Source organism: Capricornis sumatraensis, chromosome 1, assembly GCF_032405125.1.
Source record: "Capricornis sumatraensis isolate serow.1 chromosome 1, serow.2, whole genome shotgun sequence".
In the NCBI taxonomy this organism is placed as follows: domain Eukaryota; kingdom Metazoa; phylum Chordata; class Mammalia; order Artiodactyla; family Bovidae; genus Capricornis; species Capricornis sumatraensis.
This window is the reverse complement of record NC_091069.1, coordinates 51655943-51683380: the sequence shown is the minus strand read 5'-3', so window position 1 is coordinate 51683380 and position 27438 is coordinate 51655943. Positions and strand designations below refer to the sequence as shown.

The 27438-nt window shown below is 40.3% G+C and overlaps 1 protein-coding gene across 5 annotated transcripts in view; it reads right to left on the bottom strand.

Annotated features, from left to right (window-relative positions):
* The window catches only part of CTNNA2 (catenin alpha 2), a 1217480-nt gene that overhangs the window by 215931 nt on the left and 974111 nt on the right, over positions 1 to 27438 (bottom strand). The window lies entirely within an intron of this gene.

Genomic DNA, 27438 nt, shown 5'->3' with positions numbered 1-27438 from the left:
GTTAGTGCCTCGGTCCTGTTTGACTCTTTGTGGCCCCATGGACTGTACCCAGGCTGCTCTGTCCATAGGATTCTCCAGGCAAGAATACTGGAGTGGGTAGCCATTCCTTTCTCTAAGGCATCTTCCCAATCCAGGGATCAAACCCAGGTCTCTTGCACTGGGGCAGATTCTTTACAATCTGAGCCACAAGGGAATACCAACTATAATCCAATATAAAATAAAAAATTAAAAACAAAGAGATAGAAAAGTTAGCTCTCATTTTATTCTATCCCTTTGTTTTGTGGATGACAAAAAAGACTCCAAAAAGGAAGGCATTTGTCTAAGGGTAAAATGCATCATCACAATCATCATCCTCATCACAATTAAAGCTGCTAATTTTAACTGATAGTGTATTATCTATCAGACCATGGGCTAAGCACTCGATACTCATGATATCAATATGATATTGAACTGAGTCCACAGGGATGGGTTCTAGTCTTAAAAATAGCAGATGTCGGAGTAAATTCCATCTCTATAGTCTCAGTGTTCAGGCCTCTCATGGCTCTATTCACATTAATAGTGTCAATAAAGTGGCATTTCAAATGGATTTGTTGCCATTTTTGTTTTGTTTTTGATGGGGGTCCACATTTTCTGCTATGTAGATACTAAATTCTATTTGTTTTATTTTACCTTATTCACAATATTTTGTCCCAGTCTCTTGGATTTTCCAAAAACAAAACCTGTCATCAAAGTAACATACGATATATGCTGGGACTATTCAAAAGAATAGACCACAAGCTCTTCTGGCATTTCCTCATAAAGGAGTTCCATAGACACTGGTAACTCCGAAACTGACTCAGAAAAGTATTATGTCTTTCCACGGAGGATCTAACGGGCATCTAGATGAACATATTCCGGTGTGTTTGTTTTTAAAAGAACAAAAGGTGAGTCAGCATGGCATTGTAGTTTCAATTTCTAGATGTCAGGAAATTTTGATTTCTTAGAAACAATGGACCTCAGAAGAAGTGCCCTAGATTATTAAAGAAAAGGTACTTTAAAAGACAAAACAAAAACATTTCTACCAGTGGTGAAATCTTATAGGAAACTGCAATACACTGAAATAACTGTACTTACCTGGTTTTCACCAGTAGTGGCATGTATTCTTTTCTTTTCCCTTCCTTCCTTTTCTCTCTCTCCCTCCTTTTTTATTTTTTCTTTCCACTCTCTTTAGTCCTCTCTTTCCCCCTCTCTCTCTTCTTTCTAATGTCTTTCTGTGTGGAGTTTAAGAGTTTTAGAACAGGAAGGATATGGAATACAAAGTGAGTAAGCCCAAGTTTGAATCACAGCTTGGCAGCTTTCTTACCATGAGACTTATAACCTCTATGAGATTTTTTTCTGTCTTTTCCTTCAAGATGTATCTGTTAGGTTATTTGAAGACAGTATGATGAGGTAATGAGTGTCATGATGTGCCTGGTCACAGGTGAAGCTCCTTGGCTAAACTGATGTATTATGAGCATTTCCCATCACATCAGCTTGGAGATATAATTACATGTAGTGTTGCTACCCCATGAATATCTTCTCCTTCAAGGATATTTGCTGATTTATTTGGAGGAAAGAAATGCAATATATCCATCATGCAAACTGCAATATCTCTCTCTTACCTAAAATATGTTCTTCTGGGAGAACCCCAAATTTATAATCTTATTTTCATTGAGCTCTTTGATGGAAATCCTGCTGGGACCTAAGCAAGAAAGCATCAGATACGAATAACACCCTGCCTGAACTCACAGACAAATGCTATGGAAACTGTGAGAACTTTTCATGTATCAATCAAATGTACTTTGTCTACCTGTATCTGAACATTGCAAACAAAGTAAGAGTTTCTATAAAAACTACATGCACAAACAAATAAAAATGAAATTCTTATTTGAAAAAGGTTTCTTTCTTTTGCAAAAATATTGTTCCTGCTATTTTTTTAAGTTCTCCTAAGTACACGCTAGTAAAGTGACGCCCAAAATTCTCCAAGCCAGGCTTCAGCAATACATGAACCATGAACTTCCAGATGCTCAAGCTGGTTTTACAAAAGGCAGAGGAACCAGAGATCAAATTGCCAACATCCGCTGGATCATTGAAAAAGCAAGAGAGTGCTGGAAAAACATCTACTTCTGCTTCATTGACTATGCCAAAGCCTTTGATTGTGTGGATCACAAGAAACTGTGGAAAATTCTGAAAGAGATGGGAATACCAGACCACCTGACCTGCCTCTTGAGAAACCTATATGCAGGTCAGGAAGCAACAGTTAGAACTGGACATGGAACAACAGCCTGGTTCCAAATAGAAAAAGGAGTACGTCAAGACTGTATATTGTCACCCTGCTTATTTAACTTATATGCAGAGTACATCATGAGAAACTCTGGGCTGGTGGAAGCACAAGCTGGAATCAAGATTGCCGGAGAAATATCAATAACCTCAGATATGCAGATGACACCACCCTTATGGCAGAAAGTGAAGAGGAACTAAAGAGCTTCTTGGTGAAAGTGAAAGAGGAGAGTGAAAAAGTTGGCTTAAAGCTCAACATTCAGAAAACTAAGATCATGGCATCTGGTCCCATCACTTCATGGCAAAGAGATGGCGAAACAGTGGAAACAGTGGCTGACTTTATGTTTTTGAGCTCCAAAATCACTGCAGATGGTGACTGCAGCCATGAAATTAAAAGATGCTTACTCCTTGGAAGAAAAGTTATGACCAACCTAGATAGTATATTCTAAAGCAGAGACACTACTTTGCCAACAAAGGTCAGTCTAGTCGGGGCTATGGTTTTTCCAGTGGTTATGTATGGATGTGAGAGTTGAACTGTGAAGAAAGCTGAGCGGTGAAGAATTGATGCTTTTGAACTGTGGTGTTGGAGAAGACTCTTGAGAGTTCCTTGGACTGCAAGGAGATCCAACCAGTCCATTCTAAAAGAGATCAGTCCTGGGTGTTCATTGGAGGGACTGATGCTAAAGATGAAACTCCAATACTTTGGCCACCTCATGCGAAGAGTTGACTTATTGGAAAAGTCCCCGATGCTGGGAGGGACTGTGGGCAGGAGGAGAAGGTGACAACAGAGGATAAGGTGGCTGGATGGCATCACCGACTCAATGGACATGAGTTTAAGTAAACTCCTGCAGTTGGTGATGGACAGGGAGGCCTGGCGTGCTGCGATTCATGGGGTCCAAAGAGTCGGACACGACTAAGTGACTGAACTGAACTGAACTGAAGAACATTTTAAGTTACTTAACTTGTTAAAAAAAAAAAAAATAGACTTTGCCAGTTACCCATTATCCATAACCTTCCAGGAATGCAGACATAATACACATTTACTTAATTAATTAACATTATTCATTTATAAAATTAAGGAAGAAAAAAATGAAAAAAAAAATAGAATGACAAAATCTGTATTTTTGGTGTCGCTTGGGAGACAGGCATAATTTATTTTCAGTACATCTCCCCCTTTTCTCTGGGCATTTTATTTGGATGGAAAGCTCTCTGTAAATCACTTCAATAAAGACTAAATAACTCCCTCTAGCAAGACTCAGATTTCTATTACTTTATACACTGGAACACCGATGAGTTTTCCAAATCAATATTACAATTGAAACGTGGCAATTACAATATAAGGCACAGAGGAAGAACACATAAGAAGTTTCTTTCTTATTCTATTTTTGGAGGAAAGGGCAGGCAGGAGTAACAGTGGAAATAAAACATGCACAGATTTTGCAGAAGAGCTGCAGGTGACTTGGGGTCTTCCAAGCTAATGATGTAAACACAGCTCTAAATAACCACATAAGATACGTTATTAATATTTCATATTAGAAGGAAGGTGCCTACTTCATTTTCAGATAAAGAAAATAAAAACCATCAAACCATACTGGAAAAGAACATAACATTCAGGAACACATTAGTGAAGGTTTGGGCTTATTAAACAAATGAAAAGCTCCTTCTAATGGTATTGTAAAATGAAAATTAAATTACAAAAATGAAATTTTGTGGTTTAATATCTTTTCTAAATCCCCTATTTAAAAGAAATAAAGAAATTAGGCAAATGGGAGGGAGACCTTGGGGGAGAGAAAGAGGAAGGAGAAAATGACTTTTTTCTTCTCAGATTCTCAGATCTCTATGTAGGGCCGTAGGGCTGTGTGGACCAAGTACAGCAGCTAATCTGAAAGTTTGAGAGCAGTATCTGAAGGGAGTAAAGGATCCTTTCTGTCAGCCTTCTTTGAGCCTTCCAAAGTACTCAAAGAGATACCTGCTCCTGGCAATAAGTGCTGAGTTTCTTTGCATGCATGCGTGCTAAGCCATTTCAGTCATGTCTAACTCTTTGCAACTCCATAGACTGTGGCCCGCAGGCTCCTTTGTCCAAAGGGATTCTCCAGACAAGAATACTGGAGTGGGTTGCCATGCTTTCTTCCAGGACATCTTCCCAACCCAAGGATTGAACCTGTCTCTTACATCTCCTGCATTGGCAGGTGGGTTCTTTAACACTAACACCACCTGGGAAGCCTGCCAAATTTCTTTAATCTATAGTAATTGACATATTTTTTTTCCAGTCCCCAATTTGTAGTGATTCTATAATTCAGTGGTCCACAACCTTTTGGCACCAGGGACTGTGGAAGACAATTTTTCCATGGACTGTGGGGAGCGGGTGGGTTGTTTAGGGATGATTCAAGTGAATTACATTTATTGTGCACTTTATTTCTATTATTACTACATCAGCTCCATCTCAGATCTCAGGAATTAAATCCTGGAGGTTAGAGACCCCTGAAATTGACAATACCATTGGAGGGAATCATCACACCAATACACACTGACTACACCATCATTAAATTCGAGCAATGCAATACATATGACTATAACTCATATTTGAATATTATTCAAAATATATGTGTTAAGACCATACCCCTCCACCACAAAACACATATATTTATATAATATCTATATGGTTTATCCTATCATACGTGGATCACTGTGATTGGTACTATGGCTGAGAAGAATTCACCCATCCAACCAATATCTGTTGAGAGCAAATTTGATTTTAGGCACCAGGGTTCAATAGTAAACAGTTTCCAACAAGATTGCTTAAGAAACAATAACTCAAAATGCTGTTTTAAATAGCTCTCATCCCAAGGGATTAAGGTGGAGGAAGGCATAGACTTTTTGACAAATAATTAAAATGGAGTGAAATGAGTATTTAGGAAGATCTGTGTGATGGATCTGGGGTGGGGCGGGGGGGGGGGGGGTGTGGTATAAAACAGAGTAGTGAAGAGTGAAGACTCTGGAACCAGAATACCTGGTCACCAACCCCAGCTCTGCTAACCGAACAATGGCTAAGTCAACCAACTTGTCTGTGCTTCAGTTTCTTCATCTGTGATGTGGAATTTATGCTAGTACCTTCTTCATATGCGTAAATGAATTAAAGTTAGTAAAGTTTTAAACAGCAACTGGAATGTGGGAAATAACTATGTAAATATTTGGTATGTAAATAAGGTGACATACTAAGGTAATATAAGAGCATTGTGCATGCCAAGGTGGCATGAGAGGGACTAAAGACATAAGTAAGGACTTCTCTGGTGGTCCAGTGGCTAAGACACCACACTCCCAATGCAGGGTGCCGGGGTTCAACCCCTGGTCAAGGAACTACAGTCTACATGCTGCAATTAAGACCTAGCACAGCTAAATAAATTGTTTTTAAAAAATTAAGCTTTATAAAAATAATAAAGAGCAAAAAATTAAAGGATAAGTTTCTAACAAATACTGAAATGTCAGAAAACATTGCAGACACTACTTATTTTACCTGTTTTTTTAAGTCCAGATCTGTCTGTCCTCATTTGATAGTGAGGAAATAAGTCCAGAGAGCTTAATAGAGGGGATTCAATTAACAGGACAAGAGAAACTCCTAGAAAAAGAGAATTACTTGAAATATCTGACCACAACTAGAATTTATCCTTTCCATTCCTTGAATCACTTTTCACCGAACATCTGATCTCCCATGGACAATCCATTGCTGTGATGAAAAATTTGAGCATTGGTAAGTGCTTTAGTTTTCACATCATTGTCAAAACCCAAGGTTGGGGTCCAGTATGTTGAAGAAGGTTCCTACCTATAGTTCATACAGGACAGATAGAAGCTTCTTTCATCATGGTTCAGGCTGGAGCTGCTGGAGTGAGATAAGGGAGGATTCTGGGAGGGCTACTCTAATGCCTCATGATTCAGCAGGGAGAGAAAAGGCATTGATGTTAGTTCAAGAACAGAACAAAAGTAAGCTTCTTGGGTTGAAAGATGAAAAAATATGAAGGAGGTTCCCAGAATCATGAAAGGGAGGGGTAGAGGGAGGAGAGAGGAATGAGGAGGCTGAAGAGGAAATGGGAATAGGACTTGATCGCTAAACTCCTGGGCATTTGAGCAACCAGTCCCTAAAATTATAACTTAACAGTCATTTGTATTTTGAGACAGTGGGGAAAATAATGGCTTCCAGCTTCTCCACTTATGAGCAATGTGTCTTGAGGAAAATCATTTATCCTTTAGGCAAAATGTCTAAAAAATACATGAGGATTTCCCTGATAGTCCAGTGGTTAAGACTCTGTTTTCCAATGCAGTGGGCATGGGTTCAATCCCTGGTCGGGGAACTAAGATCCTACATACCATGCAGTAAGCCAAAAAAATAAAAAATAATAATGCCTAGAAAATACATACTGGATATATATAAATACATACTCGATAAATGTTTATTTTCTTCTTTTGGAGCTTAGTTCATTGACTGTAAAACAGGAATACTAAGCCCTATTTCATGGTACTATTACTGCAATTAAATTCAATGCCCCTGAAAGTTTCCATCACAAACATCATAGAGTGGAACCAGAATTCATGCCTCTTGTTACCCAAGTCTGGATTATCCATCTGCAGGCATTGTTGCTCATGAGGGCTGTCTGAACATGAAAAACCCCTAAAAGTTCTAAGGAGATTAGACATAATATCTCTAGGATGAAAAAAACGAGATTGAACACAAGCCAAATGGCTTCCTCCCTGGTCTCTATAACCCATCTAAGAGCTATTTCACTTTCACTTCAACTAATCTAAGACTTTTTTATAAACTGCTTGAAAAATTACTTACACCTCAGATGCACAACGTTCTTGTAATAATAGACAAAGGAATTAAGAGATGGTTCTGGTGAGCGTTAAGTGGGTGGTTTTATTTTTATTTCCCCCTATTTACACCTCTGTTATTGAATAAAGAAGTGAAGAAATCATGAACTTAAAAGGAACATAAGATAAAGCAACAGCTGAAGGGACCATTGGAGAGATGATGAACTGAACAGCACATTTGTTGGAGGGCATCTAGTAAACAGTGGTATTAAAAAGTACTGGAAAAGAGGTCAGAGATGGAGGCATAAACCATCAGGTGAGCATCACTTCCCAGGTGGCTCAGTGGTAAAGAATCTGGCTGCCAAGCAAGAGACTCAAGTTTGATGGCTTGAAGGTTCCCTGGAGAAGGAAATGGCAACCCACTCCAGTCTTCTTGCTTGGAAAATACCATGGACAGAGAAGCCCGGCAGGCTACAGTCCATGGGGTTGCAAAGAGTGGGACACAATATAGCAACTAAACAACCACAAAAGCATCGCTTTGCAGGGTCTGAGAGAATCTGGTACAAGAGCCATAGAATCTGGAATAATTAGCGCACCAGCTAAATGGGAAGGAAAAATGGAATGGTGATTTCAGGAGAGAGGTCAAACACTCTTCCCAGAAATAAACTATAAAAGATTCAAGAAAAACTAGGGTGAAGAAGGTAGGATGGAAATGTTATAAAAAGGTGAAATTGTGACTCCAGCACAAGAAATTAGACTGAATACAGAAGACACGCTGTTGAGGATAAAATCCAAAGAATGTATGTACTTTAGTTCCTGGATACCTGCCACTCATGTCTTCAACTAGGAAAATCGCTCTCAAGATTAGTAGTGACTTTTTAGGCTGACTATCTGGCAGCTCTTCATTCATTAAAAAATAAAATAAAAAAGAAAACGAAAATAAAAATAAGAGAGACAACTGTACCTAGATGAAACTGACATCAATTGAAAAATCTAATGACTAATCCAGTCTTGATTATTCCCCAAAATCGAATGAGAAATTGATGTTTCCCATAACAGACATAATTCAAGAAATAGAGGCTTAAACACATATCAATACCTGTACAACTTCAAAATCAATCATTGTAGCCCGAGTAGACACTCCATTTGCAACTTTCAGACTCCCTCAAATGAAGCCACATAATGCTCCAATATAAAATATATTTGAAGCCAGAAAGTGCTGAGTTCAAATCTCACCTTGGCCATATACCAGCAGGTATGTGTGTGCTAAATCACTTCAGTCATGTCCAGCTCTTTGCAATCCTATGAACTGTAGCCTGCCAGGCTCCTCTGTCCATGGGATTCTCCAGGCAAGAATAGTGGAGTGGGTTGCCATGCCCTCCTGCAGGGCATCTTCCCAACCCAGAGACTGAACCTGTCTCTCTTACATCTTCTGCATTGGCAGGCAGGTTCTTTACCACTAGCACCATCAGGTACAGGCTTAGAAAACTATCTGTGCCAGCCTGAGACACATTTTCCTCAATAATAAGACAAAATGAATTTGCAAAGATTCCCATCTCCCAGGCTTGCTTTCCTAAGGCACCTATATGAGTTGCAAATACAAAATAAGTTGACTGATTCTTAAACAACAATGGCAACACCACCAAACCTTTTTATGGAACAGTGGGTGGTGTTCTTACAAAGTAGATCCCCAGGAAGGCTATGCACAAAACTTAACCAACCATACTGACAATAGTCTCAGCTCAAGTCCCTCTTCCGGAACAGCTGTAAAAGCATAGGGGACATTTCTTTGATTATTCACAAAAGTGGAAAATATCCTTCTTCTGAGGGGGATAGGGGGGTTGACTTCTGGAAAAAGTCAGCATCATTTGGATCCAAGTCTGATGACTAAGATCTAACTGAAGTGTAACTACAAAGCAGTGAGACTGATTTTATCCTCTGACTCATAATCTAGTTCAGAAGACATTTTCTAAAGGTTTTGGATCTATCAAAATAAAAGCACCAGAACATGAAGATAGTGTTACAAGAACATTTATCTCACCACTGAATGGAGAGGCAAAAATTATTGCTTGTGTGCCAACAAAGGAATGGCTGAAAAACTCACATTATAACTCTACCATTACAGATTACGTAGCTACCAAACAGAATGAGTTAGAAAAGTCTTTCTTAAAGGATGTCCTAAGAACTTGTTAGAAATGCAAATTCTTGGGCCCCCTCCAGATCTACTGAATCAGAAATTCTGTAGGATGAGGCCCAATCCATCTGTATTTTAGTAAGTCCTCCAGGTCAGTCTGATGCTTGCTAAAGTTTGAGAAATACCAAGTTAGGGAGATGTCCTTAAATTACCTAGAATATGAATGTTCTAGATCTGTAAAGTAAGGGAAGCAAATTGCAAGCCAATAAATAACATTTATAGTAAACAAAACTTGTGTGTGTGTGTGCAGAATAAAAGATGTGGTAGATTATTTGCCAAACTATTTAAATAAAACTTATAGTGGTGGCATGAAGACAGATGGATAAAGGGTATTGGGGTCAGGGGAGAGAGATAGAGAAAGATAGAGGGAGAAATGGGGAGAGGTATGGAGAGAAAGAGAGAGACAGAGAGAGAGGAATACAGATATATATCTCGTACACAGTATATATAGAAGGATAGGCTTACTAACTGCTTTCTCATACTCTGGTTTTACCTAAAGCCGAGCTTGCATTCCTTTTGAATCCTTTACTCTTTTGTGAGTCCTAACAGTTTATTTTTCTTCTAGAAGCCTCGTGCTAAGATCTCAAAAGTACTGCCTGTGAGTGTGTGCATAAAAATGAACAAGATATAGATGTACTTAATATGTGTTATAATTATCCAAAGACCATGGAAAGGTCTGCTCACTAAGTGACTGTCAATCAAGATTAAGGATAATATGTGCTGGTTTCTGCATTTCCAAAGAAAGGCAGGCCACGGGTTGACAGCAGTTTGCCAGGAGGACCCATTTCACAAAGAATTTTTTTTTTTTTTCTTCTATGGGCAAAATATAAAGAAGTTAACTGAGCTCAAATTAGCCTCCTTAATGGAGTCAGACCTGACTTATCCATAAAGTCTTAACCAAGTTAAGTTGTGAAGAAGTAATTTGCATTCAAAGCTTTGATGTTATAGTTCCCAGGGAGGTTTGAGCATTTCCGAAGTTAAGTTTGGGCAGAGAAAATCCCTGTGAGTCTTGGAGCAGCACATAGGATCACCCAATCCCCCAGCACACTGGCACTATATGGATGCCCCAAGTCTCTGCCTGCTCAACCAGCTCTCACACATTGACTCTGGGTGTTTATTCAGGTCTGCAAAGATTTAAGTACCCTTCTGTAGGAATTGAGAGGTGTCTCTTATGGGAGTCAGAACAAGGTGACAAAGGGAAGTCAGCAGAGCATACCTAAAGCAGATTCTGTTCCTGTAAAAAAGAAGGTGATTGTTAAAAGCATTGAAAAGCAGGAGGAGGGCTTCCCTGGTGGCTCAGTGGTAAAGAATTCTCCTAACAATGCAGGAGACACCGGCTAGATCCCTGATCTGCAAAGATCCCCTTAGTTGCCTTGGAGCAACTAAGCCTATGCTCTAGAGCCCAGGATCCACAACTACTGAGCCCACATGCTGCAACTACTGAAGCCCGCACACCCTAGAGACCCTGCTCCACAACAGGAGAAGCCACCACAACGAGAAGCCCGTTCACTGCAACCAGAAAGTAGCCCCTGCTCCCCACAACTAAAGAAAAGACGGTGCAGCAATGAAGACCCAGCACAACCAAAACATAAATTTAAAAAATTATACATTAAAAAAGGAAAGGGGAAGGAAAAGGAACCAAGATCAAGTATAGGTCTGTGTGGGGTGTCCTGGCAGAGATGGGGCCCATACTAGATTAGGAGCTCTAGCACTTAGCAAGGAAGCGGGGAGAAGCTCCCACTTATCAACAGTCTTCCTGAACTCTTCCATTTTTTGCAGGACATTTCTTCCCTGGCTTCTGTCTGAGGCCACATTCGCTGAAATCCTCTTAGGATTACCAGTTACTGTCCCTTTCTACTGACATTTTTTTAAATGTACATTAATTCTTTAATACCCCAGGTTTTAATTTCTCATCCATGACTTCTTACTTAATCAAATGTGAGAATGGTCTATGGCCTTTTTGGCCTATTAGCCCTCCCACAATAGCACACAACATGGTAGGTATTTCAGTAGTTCTCAGCCTGTAGGCATGTTAGAAGCATCTTTTTAAATGCCAATCCAAGACCCCACCTTGGACCAAGTCCATCAGAATTGTTGGGAGAAGGGATGAAAAGAGTAGGGGAGAAGGCCTGGTCATTTGCAATTCTTTTAAGCTTTCAGAAGAGTCTAATATAAACCCAAGATAGACAACTACTATATGAACCAGCTATTATCTAAGTTGCCAGGGGGAATATTAGAGCTTCCCAGCATGTGGTTGACAGAGGTGAACTTCAAGGTCCTTTAAAAACAGGAAAAGGGTCACTGATTTTTCAGAAAGCAGTTGGTTACAGAAATGATTTTTTCACAAATAGCAGTGGAAAGGCTTCTTCAAGGTTAAAGAGAAAGACTTTTGCAAAATGAATAAAAAACTGAGCCCTCTATCTGGGCAATTCCGACCAACAAAACATAAATATAAATATGTATTTTGTAGTTATATCAATAGTCTAATATTTTGGAGAACATTAATTTTTTATACGTGTATTCTTTATTATCTCAAGAGTCCAGAAAATCAACTCTATAATTTGACACAATCTACTTTTTAAACTTTCCTTACTCCTCCAACTACGACTAAATTAGGCTCCAATAGTCCACATGTGATTTATAGACCCTGAGTCATATTAACTACATCACTCTGAATAATTGAAGTATCCAATTTTTCCAAACAAACCCTCAGTGCTAACCAGAAGCAACTCATCAACTGGCCTAAATAGAATTACCCTAAATATTTCTAAGAAAATAAAATGAAAGCTTATTTATGTCTCTCAAGACTTAAAATGAAGTTAGACAAAATATATAATCCATTTCTATGGCTGCTATTCCTGAGTCCCTTAGCACTTACACAGAGAAAGAAAGAGTTTCCTTCCTACACTCCTTACACGCAGCCCAATGTTGACTCTAGAAGGAAATATAGGGTGAGGGAGGCAAGAGAGGAGAGCTTCTCTGAGCTGAAAAGGTTAAGGAGGTCCCTTTTCATGTTTTCCAAACAGACTACCTCTTTAGAACTTTCTTCAGTTCAGTTCAGTAGTTCAGTCGTGTCCGACTCGTTGCAACCCCATGAATCGCAGCATGCCAGGCCTCCCTGTCCATCACCAATTCCCAGAGTTCACTCAGACTCACACCCATCAAGTCAGTGATGCCATCCAGCCATCTCATCCTCTGTCGTCCCTTTCTCCTCCTGCCCCCAATCGCTCCCAGCATCAGAGTCTTTTCCAATGAGTCAACTCTTCGCATGAGGTGGCCATAGTATTGGAGTTTCAGCTTTACCATCATTCGTTCTAAAGAACACCCAGGACTGATCTTCAGAATGGATTGGTTGGATCTCCTTGCAGTCCAAGGAACTCTCAAGAGCCTTCTCCAACACCACAGTTCAAAAGCATCAATTCTTTGGCACTCAGCCTTCTTCACAGTCCAACTCTCACATGCATACATGACCACTGGAAAAACCATAGCCTTGATTAGATAGACCTTTGTTGGCAAAGTAATGTCTCTGCTTTTGAATATGCTACCTAGGTTGGTCATAACTTTCCTTCCAAGGAGTAAGCATCTTTTAATATCATGGCTGCAATCACCATCTGCAGTGATTTTGGAGCAGGAGGCAAAGGAATTGGGAGGGTCCCTGACTTTTAAACAAAAACAATGAAATAAGATCTTAGGGAGCAGAAAACTAACCATGGGAGAAAAGGAGGGGTAATAAATATTAAACACTTTTGAAAAATTAACACTTCCCACACATGAAGGTTTATTCTCAAGAGAAAAGAAGATGATACAATCTACTGTGTTTGTATTCATCCGTCCTGTGTTTACCCTGATTCTACTATGTGAAGAGCCTTGGGAAAGATACAAGGATGGGTCTGGAAGGGGAATTCTGGGGAAAAGTTGGGACTTAGGAAAAACCATGTATACAGGGTTATCGTTACTATCTTTCTAAATTCCATAGAGGAGAGTGAAAAAGTTGACTTAAAGCTCAACATTCAGAAAACGAAGATCATGGCATCCAGTCTCATCACTTCATGGGAAATAGATGGGGAAACAGTGTCAGACTTTATTTTTGGGGGCTCCAAAATCACTGCAGATGGTGACTGCAGCCATGAAATTAAAAGACGCTTACTCCTTGGAAGAAAAGTTATGACCAACCTAGATAATATATTCAAAAGCAGAGACATTACTTTGCCAACTAAGGTCCGCCTAGTCAAGGCTATGGTTTTTCCAGTAGTCATGTATGGATGTGAGAGTTGGACAGTGAAGAAGGCTGAGCACCGAAGAATTGATGCTTTTGAACTGTGGTGTTGGAGAAGACACTTGAGAGTCCCTTGGACTGCAAGGAGATCCAACCAGTCCATTCTGAAGGAGATCAGCCCTGGGATTTCTTTGGAAGGAATGATGCTCAAGCTGAAACTCCAGTACTTTGGCCACCTATGCAAAGAGTTGACTCATTGGAAAAGACTTTGATGCTGGGAGGGATTAGGGACAGGAGAAGAAAGGGACGACAGAGGATGAGATGGCTGGATGGCATCACTGACTCGATGGACGTGAGTCTGAGTGAACTCCGGGAATTGGTGATGGACAGGGAGGCCTGGTATGCTGCGATTCATGGGGTCACAAAGAGTCGGACATGACTGAGCAACTGAACTGATACTGTATTGGTGTATGCAAGACAGCAAAAGAGAAACAGATGTATAGAACAGTCTTCTGGACTCTGTGGGAGAGGGAGAGGGTGGGATGATTTGGGAGAATGGCATTGAAACATGTATAGTATCATATATGAAACAAATCGCCAGTCCAGTTTTGGTGCATGATACTGGATGCTTGGGGCTGGTGCACTGGGACAACCCAGAGGGATGGTACAGGGAGGGAGGAGGGAAGGGGGTTCAGGATGGGGAACACGTGTATACCTGTGGTGGATTCATGTTGATGTATGGCAAAACCAATACAATATTGTAAAGTAATTAACCTCCAATTTAAATAAATAAATTTATATTTTTTAAAAAAGAAAAAAAACATGTAAACAGTTGGAATTTTTTCCACTATCAGTAAAATTAGTACTAATATTAAAGATAAATATTAATACAAATATTATATACTTATGTGCCTGTATTGTACTAAAAAAGCTTTCCCACTCATTTTCTCATCAAATTTCCTCAGGCACCTATTATCTATTATCTCTTCCCATTTTATAGTTAAGGAAACTTAGGCTCAAAGTGTTTAAGTACCTTGTCTGAAGCCATCCAGCTACAATTACTTGCCTGAGTTTCCAAAGGTCTAAACTCTGAATATAGTTTTAAACACTTTGTTGTTTTTGTTCAGTCACTAAGTCATGTCCAGCTCTTTGCAACCCCATGGACTGTAGCACACCAGGCTTCCCTCTCCTTAACTGTCTCCTGGAGTTTGCTCAAACTCATGTCCACTGAGTCTATTAGATTATTATCTAACCATCAAATCCTCTGTTACCCTCTTCTTTTGCCCTCAATCTTTCCCAGCATCAGGGTCTTTTCCAATGAGTTGACTCTTAGTATCAGGGAGTTAAAGTATTGGAGCTTCAACTTCAGCATCAGTCCTTCCAGTGAATATTCAAGGTTGATTTCCTTTAGGACTACTGATTTTGTTAAACACATAACTGTTTTTAATTGTTTGTAAGATACTGAGAACCGAGAGAGAATTTTACAGTGGCAATGTAAACAGCTTTGCTAAATTACACGATGTACATTTCAGTTGAACATCATACAAAGTGTCCTTGCTCTGGGTTCTAAAGCACTGGTGGGCTCCCTCCAGTGCCCCCATCTCTGCCCACATGACTGACGTCACATAAGTCTGGGTATTGCTGGTGATTCCTGGATGGCATTCCCTGCAGAGCTCACAGAACCTACAGCCATCCTGGATAATCCAAAGTCCAGGGGATTCTAAAGTGAGAGCCCCCACCCCAATAAAACACCAAATAATTTATTATTACACATAGGACCTCAGTCTACAACCCAGAGCGGGGCAGAATGTCTCCACTGGCTCAGGTGTTCAGCTTCTGGCCTAGAGACTAGAAACTCAGTGCTCACATCACTTATCTTTGGAGATAAGGAACCATCTTTCCAATTGAAATCTTCATAGCCTTCAGGAAAATTATATATAAATACAAAAAATTGACTGCTTACATAATAAGCATTGCATAGTAGAAACAGCTGTAAGAAATTATTGAGCTAGCTTGTTTAAGTTCACTGCTGAAGTTCTCTTTACAGCCAGGTGACCTTCCACACAGGACTCTGGGCCTCAGATAAAGAAAAGTTTATTTTATTGATTAAAGGCATCAGTGTCCTTAGGACTAGACCTGGCACACAGTAATCATGAGACCAAGCCATTCCTCCCCTGCTTGTCTAACATTTTGCTATTGGAGAGCCTGTGCTCAGTGTAAAGTACCGGTTGTCTCCTTCAGTTCCCATTTGCAATCCAAAGATCACATGGGCAGTATGCACTGGCCACCATCACTTCAGTGTGAATGAGTCTCTCATATTGTTCCCTTCACTTTAAGGCAGAAAGCATCAGTCAGAGTATACTTTCCCCCACACATGGAAGACAGGCAAGAGGAGCTACAGATACAAAAGGTAAAGTGGGCTGAAGGGATGAAACCCACAGTTCCACTCATCTTCAGTACTGTGGAGACCTAATGCCCTTAAGATCCAGAGGCTGACTTCACATCTGTCTTGATCTTTCCAACAAAATAGTAATAGTAGTAGTATTAGTTGTTCAGTTGTATCCAATTCTTTGAGACCCCATGGACTGTAGCTCGCCAGGCTCCTCTGTCCATGGAATTCTCCAGGCAAGAATATTGGAATGTGTTGTCATGTCCTTCTCCAGGGGAATCTTCCCAACCCAGGCATCGAAGCCTGGTCTCCTGTATTGGCAGGTGGATTGTTTACCATCAGAGCTACCAGGGGAAGCCCTTTCAAACAAAATAGTTTTTGCTAAATCTGCTTCCTGTGCTATTGGTTCCACAATGTCCTTCCTAATCATCCACATGAAAAGATGGCCCTAGGGGACTTGCCTGGTAGTCCAGAGTTTAAGACTCTGCACTTCCAATCCAGGGCTTTAATCCCTGGTTGAGAAACTAAGATCCCACATGTTGCAGGAATGCAGCCAAAAAAAAAAAAAAAGAGAGAGAGATGGCCTTTTTGTGCAGCCCACTCTACCTTGTAATTACTAACTGGGATATAGTTCCTCTTTACATCTTCACTGCTGCCTCTACACCAGTGGCCCGACTCTAGATGGACATTAAGAATATTGATTACATGGTTGTGGTTTTCTGATTTCATGTACAGGGGTAAGAAGCCTGCTTCATAAACCCCAGACATCTCATCGCTCCACCTAACCATTCTGCCATCCATTTGCCAGGTCTGGCAGCCAGTGAGCTGAAACAGAGCACTCACTGATCTGGAAGAAAAGGATGTATCTTTTGACCAAGTTCTGCTGTTCATAAGGGATGTGGCCTCTGCTCATGCTCCCTTTCCTAAGCCTCTGGGCCCTCATTTGTGAAAAGAGGGAGCAGAGCTCCAATGGACTCCAGGCCCCCTTCCAGCATGAACATCCTTTGATTAGATTTTACAGTTCTCCTCTTTTCCTTCTGACCTCTGGCTCCAGACCTTCCCACGGCTAACCCATCATCAGAGAGGGCAGCACAACTGCCTGCCTGCCCACTGACCAATCTGCTCTGGGCAGAGGCTCTGAGGGAGGCTGATGCTGATCAAATGCCCAAGGCTGGCCCTGAGCCACATGTCAGCTCATCACACTGTCTTAGGGGCTGCCGATGGAGACAGGGGAGCTAGAGGATGCTATGCACTGCCCAGAAGAGCTAATAAGCAGGGCCCAGGGCCCAGGGTGCTTGCCCCCAGTCAGCCTCAGTCGATTCTCCTCATCTGCTCCTTAATTTCCCAGGCAGAATCAAAGGACCCGATCTCTGAGTTAAATAGGGCTTAAAAGAACCCCACACATTTGAACATCTCCAATGATAAGGGATTTGTGGATAATGATATTAAGTAGATGATTATTACCAAGTGCCAGGCACATACTGTCTCCTTTAATCTGCCAAACAACACTTCTGGTTGGACTGTGGGTTCCCTGTTCTGTACATGTGGGAGGTGTGAAGTGGTTTAGGAGATGTTAAGACATATCCTGACAGTCTGACCACAGAGCTCAGTGAGGAGAACTCTGCACCATGTTGCCTCTTAGGACCTTCCAGAACAGCTCATGTTCCCTTTAAAGGAAACCTCTTTCTTATACTGACACAATCTATCTTCTTATAACAGCCCCTTTAGCCCTGACTTTGCTTGTATTTGATCATCTCCTAACATTGATAAAGACAGCCCATCCAATCAATTGTAATATTTTTAAGATAAAGGGCAATTAGACCAAAAAACATGGTTATGCGACTGTGCCTTTGTTCTGATACATTCTCCGTTGCCAGTTTGAAGCAGCTCAATATGTTTTCCTCTCCCCCTCTTTGCCCTTTCATTTTTCTCCAGCAGCACATTAACAGAAGCCAGAACTTTGACAATTGTGCAGCTAATTTCTAAATGATTGAAATAATTTATTATTATTCCAGTCAAGGAAAGTTTCTATAGGAGCCAGGACAGCTGCTAACAGTGCCCATAGAATGGGTATTATTTCATTACACAAAAGCCTGACATTCAGTGGAAATCACCCTCCAGGAAAATACGGGGGTAGAGAATAGAAACATAACTTTTGATTTACATTCAGGTCAGAGGGTCGACTCCCTCTGATCAAAATTACACGATGTTGTTACCCCATCCATCCTCACATTCTCCCACACAACTCTTGCTTTATGAGACCTTGTGATCCTCCCAAACAGAGCTCTGGAATGCCTCTTATTTAAGCAAGTTCCTAGCCCTGTGATGGTTTTCTCTTCTCTGGCTTGTTTCTCTGTGGGTTGTTTTTTTTTTTTTTTTTTTTTTTAAACAGCCTCTGTGGACCTAAACAGAATTAACTGAGCACAGCTCACACATGGGAAACTCACTAATCACGAAGCCATTACTGAAGCCAGCAGAGAATGCTTGTTCTGAATGAACCATATGAGCATCCACCCACTGTCTGCCTCCATGGTGAAGACTGGCACCAATAGAGCAAGTCAGCATGCTGCTCTCAGACTAACATTCCTGACATCACCCTTCATAAGTCCACAAGGAGCTGCGGTGTGGGTGGGAGGTTACTGTCAAGCCCTACCAGCCTGGACCATATCTAGCCAACACTAGTAGTGACCTACCTCCAGCCTCCTCAATCTTGAAAAGCCCTTGAGCCAGAAAAAGCTGGGCAGCTGGTATGTTAGGAGATTCATCTCACCACATTTGGAATGGGAAATCCATTTGATGTTCCCATGCATGCTAAATGCTGTAAATGTAGCTATGAGTGCCCACAGGAACATTAGTCAACAGTCTCTAACTAATATCCATTGATCAAGTCTGTCTCCTTGACCTCCAGAAAGGCTTTCAGTTTCAACTACAGCTCTACCAGAGACAGAACCAACCCCACATATCTTCACCCTACCGTCTCCCACCATGATCTGGGTGGAAGACTCTGGAGCTTTTGCCTCATCTGGCTGACACTTTCCCAAGAGATCAGAGGTGCTCGCTCTATCCCGAGAACAAATCTCTCTGATCTAAAAGACAGATTCTCATCATATGCAAGCCCAAACCTGTTCTGATCACACTTGATGGTCTGAACATTTGGCCGTCTCCAGAATGTATTGTCTGAGTTGGTTTTCCCCAGCCCACTCTGCAAGGAGCATCTGCCTCTCCTCTGAAGTGAGCTCCATGCCTTTGTGAGAGAACTAACCCAAAATGGGGTACAGTGTGTGACTCAGGCTCTACATCAGTTTTGCCTGAGATGTTAGAATGTGAAGAGCTGCCCAGAGAACTGCACCCATTTTGGCAATCAGCCCCATGACACCTGAATGATTTGGGAAACAGATGGAATTTTATGGACCATTGGTTTTAAAGCCATTTAGAGTATAGATAACTGGATTATAGCCTCAAAAGCAGGAATCGTGTTTGTTTTACTCACCAATGTTTATTTATAGCACCTAGCACAACGCCTGGCAAGCAGGAGATGCTTGATGAACACTTGTTGATTAAATGAATGGATGGATGAGCTGCGGTCCACAGTATATAAGATCTGTGAGCAGACTCTGGAATTAGATAAACCTAGTTCTCACTCCTGACTGTATTATAGACTAACTGCACAATCATGGGCAAAGAATGTAACTAAAGTTCCGTTGTCTTAACTATAAAATGGACACAAAAGCATTTTTGTTATAACGAGAAGGGTATCTCCCAAATTTTGTATGTTAAAATCCTAACCCCCAGTACCTCAGAATGGGACTATACTTAGAACCTTTTAAGAGATAATTAAGGTAAAAATGGACTTAATCTGATTTGACTGGATTCCTTATAAGAAAAGGAGATCCAGACACACAATGAAGAAAGGCTACGCAAAGACAAAGGGAGAAAATGGCCACCCTCAAGCCACGGAGCAAGGCCTCAGAATGAAACCAGCCCGGATGACCCCTTGTTCTTAGACCTCTAGGCTCCCCTTTGTTTACGGATTCCATTCTGTCATAACTGCTGCCAGGACAGCAGTCCTGGCAAGCTAATACAAGTATTTGCAATATCTGATGGGATGGCTGTTGTATTCCTAATATAGTGCCTGGCACATAATAAGTACCAAATACAGTTTAAATGTTAAAATTAGTAATGGACTCAAAAGGCTCTGAGATATATGTGAGGGCAGTTTATATATATATATAAACTGCCCTCATATTCTGGAGTGTGAAATTTTGTCCATGACCAAATTCCATTGCCATCCTGTTTATGCTTAATTAGAATCTAAGCTGGTACATGTTGATTTAAATATACATAAAAATGATTTTTTTCCCAAGAGTAATTATTGGACTGAGAAACTAACAGCAGGATGGAAGAATAGATAATTCCTGAATTTGGATTGTGAAATCTTTTGATTTTGGCTAGAGTTTCCTTAATTCACAAAGAAAATCCTAAAAATGTTCCCACCTCCTAAAATTATATCAAATATTTTGCTCAAATAAAATCTGAGTTATTATTCACTCCAACAGAGCAGGGTTCCAACTAAAGGCTTGGAGCCTATGTTAGGTATGCGTTCCAGTGCAGTGATTCACAGAACTCAGTCTCTTGACTGAAGTCCAGTCCAATAAGAACATGGTAGTAAGTAGCATGGATGGGGGCTTAAGGGTCTGCAGCATAAGATAGGCCTCTGTCCACATACTCACAGTGGCACCTAATCACACAAGAGGGTGAGAAGGCCATACAAAGGTCAAAGACTCACATGTTTTGAGAGACTAATAAATAGGATGTAAATATTTCTTGCAAAGTGGGAAGGGGAAAAAATTTTTTTTTTTAATAACACTGGCACCTTAATGGTCAGGAGGCTATTAATGAAGACTTGGGTGAGACAAATAGACAAAAAGACTATAAAAAAGAAATAGAAAAGCACCTCTCAAGTTCCATTGCAGCAAATTACCATCCAGCCCTGTGATTCTATTGATTTACCTGCGCTATATCAAATTTTAATCACCATAAACCATAGACTAATACAGATCTGCCACCAACAAGTGCCCTTAGCAGAAGGACTTTGATTACTTGGGACACCTCTGAAAATTTTTTTAAGACTGTCTTGCCTGCAAATATAGAGATACAAGGAAACATCTGAAAAATGTCTCTTCTGTTGGGTTTGCAAAAACTATGTATGACACTCTGCTTTTTCAAAGTTAGGAACTTCAGAAAATACATGAACAAAAGAAAAAAAAAGATGTGGTTGGAGGGTTAAGGGGAGGGATTCCAAACAAGATAATTACCATAAAAAGAAACCCTTGAGAAGAAATGATAATTTGCACTTGTTTCATGTGCTAAATTACAACAGATTAACCCTATGGTCTCAGTCCATCTTAATACTTTAGATAGTCTCTCTTTTTTCATTGGAGTATAATGGCTTTGCAATATTGTGTTAGCTTCTGCTCCACAACAAAGTGAATCAGTTATATGTATATATATGTATATATATGTGTATATATATATATATATATATATATATATATATATATATATCCCCCTCCCTCTTGATCTTCCCTCCCAATTCCCCCTACCCCATCACACCCCTCTAGGTCATCACATAACATCAAGTTGAGCTCCCTGAGCTATACAGCAGCTTCCCACTAGCTAGCTATTTTACACATGGTATATATCAGTGCTAGTTTCTCAGTTCATCCCATCCTCCCCTTTCCTCTTCTATGTCCTGAAGTCCATTCTCTGTGTCTATATCTTTATTCTTGTTCTACAAATATGTCAATCAGTACCAATTTTTTAGATTCATATATACGCATTAATATACTATTGATTTTTTTTTTCTGACTTAGTTTGCTCTGTATAGCAGACTCAAGGTTCATCCACATCACTATAAATGACCCAACTTGGTTCCTTTTTATGGCTGAGTAATATTCCATTGTATATATGTACTACATATTCTTTTTATTTTATTTTTAATTGGAGGACAATCGCTTTAAAATATTTTATTGATTTTTGCTATACAACAACATGAATCAACTGTTAAGTATACATATGTCCCCTCCCTCCCACTGCCCACATCATTCCACCCCTCTAGGTTGTCACAGAGCACCAGATTGACTTCGTTGTGTTATACAACAACTTCCTATAAGCTATCTGCTTTACATATGGTAATGTATATATTTCAGCGTTACTCTTTCAATTCATCCCACCCTCTCCTTCCCCTGCTGTGTCCATAAGTCTGTTCTCTAATTGTCTGCATCTCTGTTCCTGCCTTACAAATAGGTTCATTAGTATCATTATGTCCACATCTTTATCCATTCATCTGCCAATGGGCATTCCTTAAAAAACTAAAAATAGAACTATCATATGACCAGCAATCTCACTACTGGGCATATACCCTGAGAAAACCATAATTCAAAAAGATACATGCACCCCAACATTCATGGCAGCACTGTTTACAGTAGCTAGGACATGGTAACTAACAACCTAGGTACTCCCTTGCTGTTCCCTTATTCCCAGTACACAAAATCGAACATTAAATCAGTGTGTTTTTAACTGTGGTCATAATATTAGTTTATCAAGAAATTAATAAATGGCCCCTTAAAAGAGAAACGACAGTGTTCTTGCTGTAACTGGGAAACCTGTATATTATGTCTCAGAGATTTACAGTGACCATAAGAATGTTAAAGACCTGGAGAACTCCTTCAGTCATGGAATCTGTTTGTTTACATTGGTTCAATCATTTTCCAGGAAATATCTGTTAACATCTAAAGAAACAACATTCTTCAATCAAGGTTTCTGATGCATTGACTTAAATATGGCTGTTTCTAGAGGTTTCTAACATCATGGTTCTGTATTAGGAGAAGACAAGACACATACATAATGCATGCCCTGAACAGGGAATCTGTTTTCCTGAAATGCTCAGGAAAGTCAACCATAGGTGCTTTATTTCTTAGCTAAGGCCAATAACATACTTAACTCTTATTTCTCTTAACATGTGCAAACATAACCAAAAACACTTTTAGAAGCATCATTTTTCATTTAGAGACCTGCAGTCGTCCCCTAAGTCATGGTGTGGCATAAACCATAAACCATGAGCCCTAGAACTGAGTGGTCCTAGATTTCACATCTAGGACTGTCACTGAGTTGTCTGATGTTAAGCTCCTTAATCTCTCTGAGACTTTATCCATCACTTGATAAACTGTATAGTCATTCTAATGTCTGAAGCTCCAAGAAATTTTATGAATTTTGAACTCAAAGGTACAAAGTTGGTTAAAAATCTTAAATGTTCCTGCCTTAGTCAGAGGCTCTATTTTAAAATGTACCAGGAGACAGATCATTAAAAGGCATTTTAAGTATAGGAAGTTATTTGAAAACAGAGAGCAGAGACAGAAGGAAAGCCAGAGATAACTCAAAGCATATGGCCACGTGGAATGATTACAGGTGATTTCAAGTTTGTTCTAACCTATCTGTGGTATCTAACGTTTTTGCAATGAACAGGTATTATTCCTGCAATAAAAAACAGACCAAAAAGAATTTAATTTTTGTTTTTAAGTCTTTCAGGTCCTTAAACAAGCTTCTACTGATTTGGAAAGCCTTATTGTAGATGGCTAATCAAACACTCTAGACTAAATGTGCAAACCAAAATCATCAATATTTGGAATAAACAGGAATATGCCCTAGAAAGGCATCCACAGGTAGATGATCAAACACATGGCAGGAATTTCAGTGTGAATCTCTTAAGAACTATTTTTAAAAATTGGGGAAAGGAAAGAAGGAACAGAAAGAGGAAGGAAGGGAAGGGGAATGGGGGAAATGAAAGCATTGCTGCCCCATCAATCCACAATTTTTGCATCATTACTTGGATTCCTGGTTTTCTGGAGTCCCTGCTAAATGCAAAGACCCCTGGGACATATTAAACCTTATCAGCTCCGTGCCTATTAAGAGCATGACCCTATAAAAATCAGCTCCAGGACAAGCAGGTTGAAAAAAATTTCAGCAAGAAATGACATCCATGCAAATAGTTCAGCTGTGTTTCTCAATCCTGGAGACACAGAGACATCGCCTAGGGATCTTTGACCCGGTTGATGCTCAGGCCCCATCACAGATCAACTGAATTAGAATTTCCATGGATGGGGCCCGCAGGTTCGGAGCTTCTGAAGTTCCCCGGGGGATGCTAATGCACATCCAGGATTCAGAAACATACAGGGTAGGTGAAACACAGGAAATAGAAGCAAATCTTGCTGACTTTTAAATTTTACTGAATGCTTGTCAGAAAAAAGAGTAGTTTCATTTTGAGGACTGTATGAAAATTTTCAGATTATAACTGATTGATGCTTTCGAACTGTGGTGTTGGAGAAGACTCTTGAGAGTCCCTTGAACTGCAAGGAGATCCAACCAGTCCATTCTGAAGGAGATCAGCCCTGGGATTTCTTTGGAAGGAATGATGCTAAAGCTGAAACTCCAGTACTTTGGCCACCTCATGAGAAGAGTTGACTCATTGGAAAAGACTCTGATGCTGGGAGGGATTGTGGGCAGGAGAAGAAGGGGACGACAGAGGATGAGATGGCTGGGTGGCATCACTGACTCAATAGACATGAGTCTGAGTGAACTCCAGGAGTTGGTGATGGACAGGGAGGCCTGTTGTGCTGCGATTCATGGGGTCGCAAAGAGTCGGACACGGCTGAGTGACTGAATTGAACTGAACTGAACTGAGGGTGAAACTGAGTACAATCACCCTTATTGTTGAACATTGTCCTAAAATGCCCACTTCTCCCTTGCCTATAAATGAGTGAGGCTCACCTATGCAGCCTTGGATCTTCACAAGATTTGAGGACAAAAACGGAGAAGGTGTCAGTGATGGGTCCAATCAGGAAAGAGACCAGGCTTTCCTGGACAGTTGCTCTTAAGCTGAGAATCCATGACTAGCATATTTTGCTGTATTTTGACTCTTTCTAGAACTTATTGCAGCGATTAGGGTTCTGTTGTGTGTGTATACTTAGTCGCTAAGTCGTGTCCAACTCTGTGCAGCCCCATGAACTTTAGCCCACCAGGCATTTCTGTCCACAGGATTTTTCAGGCAAGCATACTGGAGTGTTGCCATTTTCCTCCTACAGGGGATCTTCCTTTTCCTTCCCCAAGGATCAAATCTTTGCCTCCTTAATTACTTGAGACTCTACCATAAATATTCAACAAGATAATCTACATGTTCATATCTGTCTTGTTCCTTTACTTATTTGGCTGTGTCGTTCCAGAGCATGGGTTCTTTAGTTGTGGTACATGGGCTTAGTTGCTCTGCCACATGTGAGAATTGTAGTTCCCCAACCAGGGACTGAACCTGAGTCCCCTGCATTGCAAGGCTGATTCTTAACCATTGGACCCCCAGGGAAGTCCCTGTCTTGTTCCTTTTCTGAAAAGATAATATGAAGTCCCTGTCTCCCTGGGCCTCCCTGGTGGCTCAGCTGGTAAAGAATCCACCTGCAATGTGGGACACCCCATTTCGATTCCTGGGTCAGGAAGATCCTCCTGAGAAGGGAGAGGCTACCCACGCCAGTATTCCTGTGTTTCCCTGGTGGCTCAGATGGTAAACAATCTGCCTGCAATGAGGGATACCTGGGTTCAGTCCCTGGGTTGGGAAGATCCCCTGGAGGATGGAACAGCTACCCACTCCAGTATTCTGGCCTGGAGAATCCTATGGACAGAGTAGCCTGATTGGCTACAGTTCATGGGGCCACAAAGAGTTGAACAGGATTGAATGACTTCCACTTTCTCTTTCCTGTCTTCCTGGAAGAATGGGCAAGCCAAGAGAGTCCTTCTTAGTTATACATCGTCTTCACCCCCAGCCTAACTTACCCCCTCCCCTACCACCTTCTACACAAGTTAATAGCAATACTGGATTTTTAAAACTGAGCTAAAAAAAAATTCCCACCCACAGATTTGTTTAGAAGATCGGAAATCATCAAAGGAGCCTCAAACTGAAGTTACCCCGGAGTGGGGGAGGAAAGAAGGGAGAGGCCTAACTGATGGAGTAGGAAAGGAGGAATTATTCCACCAGGGACTTTTTCCCCAACTAACAAACATCCTCCCCATATTCTAGGAGGTATTAAAGCATCTGTGCATATATGAAATTCTGCAACAACCTGTATGTAATCTGGTATGAATGAAGTGTATACTTCCCACGTGGGTCTTGAATAAAAGAAATGAATTATACACTGAGAAACTTGCTTCTAGACTCCCATAAAACCCTTAGAACTCTATGGAAGGAGCCAGCAATATGTATTTGCCTTAGAAAAATAAAGTCTACTGATAATCCAGCTAATGATCTTCATGGAGTAGGCACATACCACTCACACATATTACCCAAGAGTTTTTTTACAGGGAGGAGGAATAGATTGACTCTGAAGGAATTTGGTTCACTTGAGAAATACACTACAGGAGAAAAACTATACCAAGGTCTCTTGATTGTTGGAGAAGAAAATTTAGACTACCAACCTTTCCTTCCTAAATATTCAACTACGTGAATAATAAAAATGACACCAAGCACAGAGATAAGATCTACCATTTAACTGAAAGCACACTTAAAATCTACCTATTTTCAGCAGTGTCTCTGATTTTGATAGTGAACATATTCATGATGGTCATAATTCTCATCAGACTTAACACAGAAAAAAGTTGGGAATTTTTGAGTGCATGTTAAGGGAAGTTAGTGCAATCAGAATACGTTTGCCTTTTTTTTTTTTTTTTTTTCAATTGAGAAAAATCCTGTTTCCCCTGAAAGAACCCTAAGGAAGAAATTCTTTCCAAATTTTTTTTTTTTTTCACCAAAGAACAGGAATAAAGACAAAAGGAAAATATATACTGATAGGCCTTTAGAATTACATATAACTGGATTCTCACTTGTTAGGAATCTGTGTCACTTTTAGAATTTCCAGATATTTTCACAAGTTCAGAGTCCAACAGTTTGAAGTATCCTGCTGTAAGGGTTTTAAGTCTAAATGACATCATTTCCAGTGTGCCCCGTTCTCCCTTTAAAAAAAAAAAAAAAACCCTACATATTTTTTATTTCAATTAATTTGATAAAATTTCCAAGTGAATCAAAGAAAACTAGAAGCAAAGAAAATGCTTGACAAGAAGCAAATATAAACACACACACATACAGAGAGAATGTTTTGTACTCATGGTTATATGGGGCATTTATTGGAGGCCAGGTTCAAGATCATGTCCTAGAATACAGTCTATCACTTTGAGTAGCTCAATGTAATGAGCACATCACGTTTATACACTCTGCAGGCTATTTCCAAGACAGTGTGTTTCTACCCGTAATCCTTATGTTGGCTGCACTATACTTACCTGGATCACTTTCTAAAAATACAGATTCCTACACCTTGTTTGAGATATACTGAATTAGCCTGCCTTGAGAGGAGGACTTAGGAATATTCAGTTTTCAAATTTCTTAGGAACTGTAATGTTAGAAAATCCTGTTCTAAGTGTAACACAGACTCTAAAAGAAAGTCA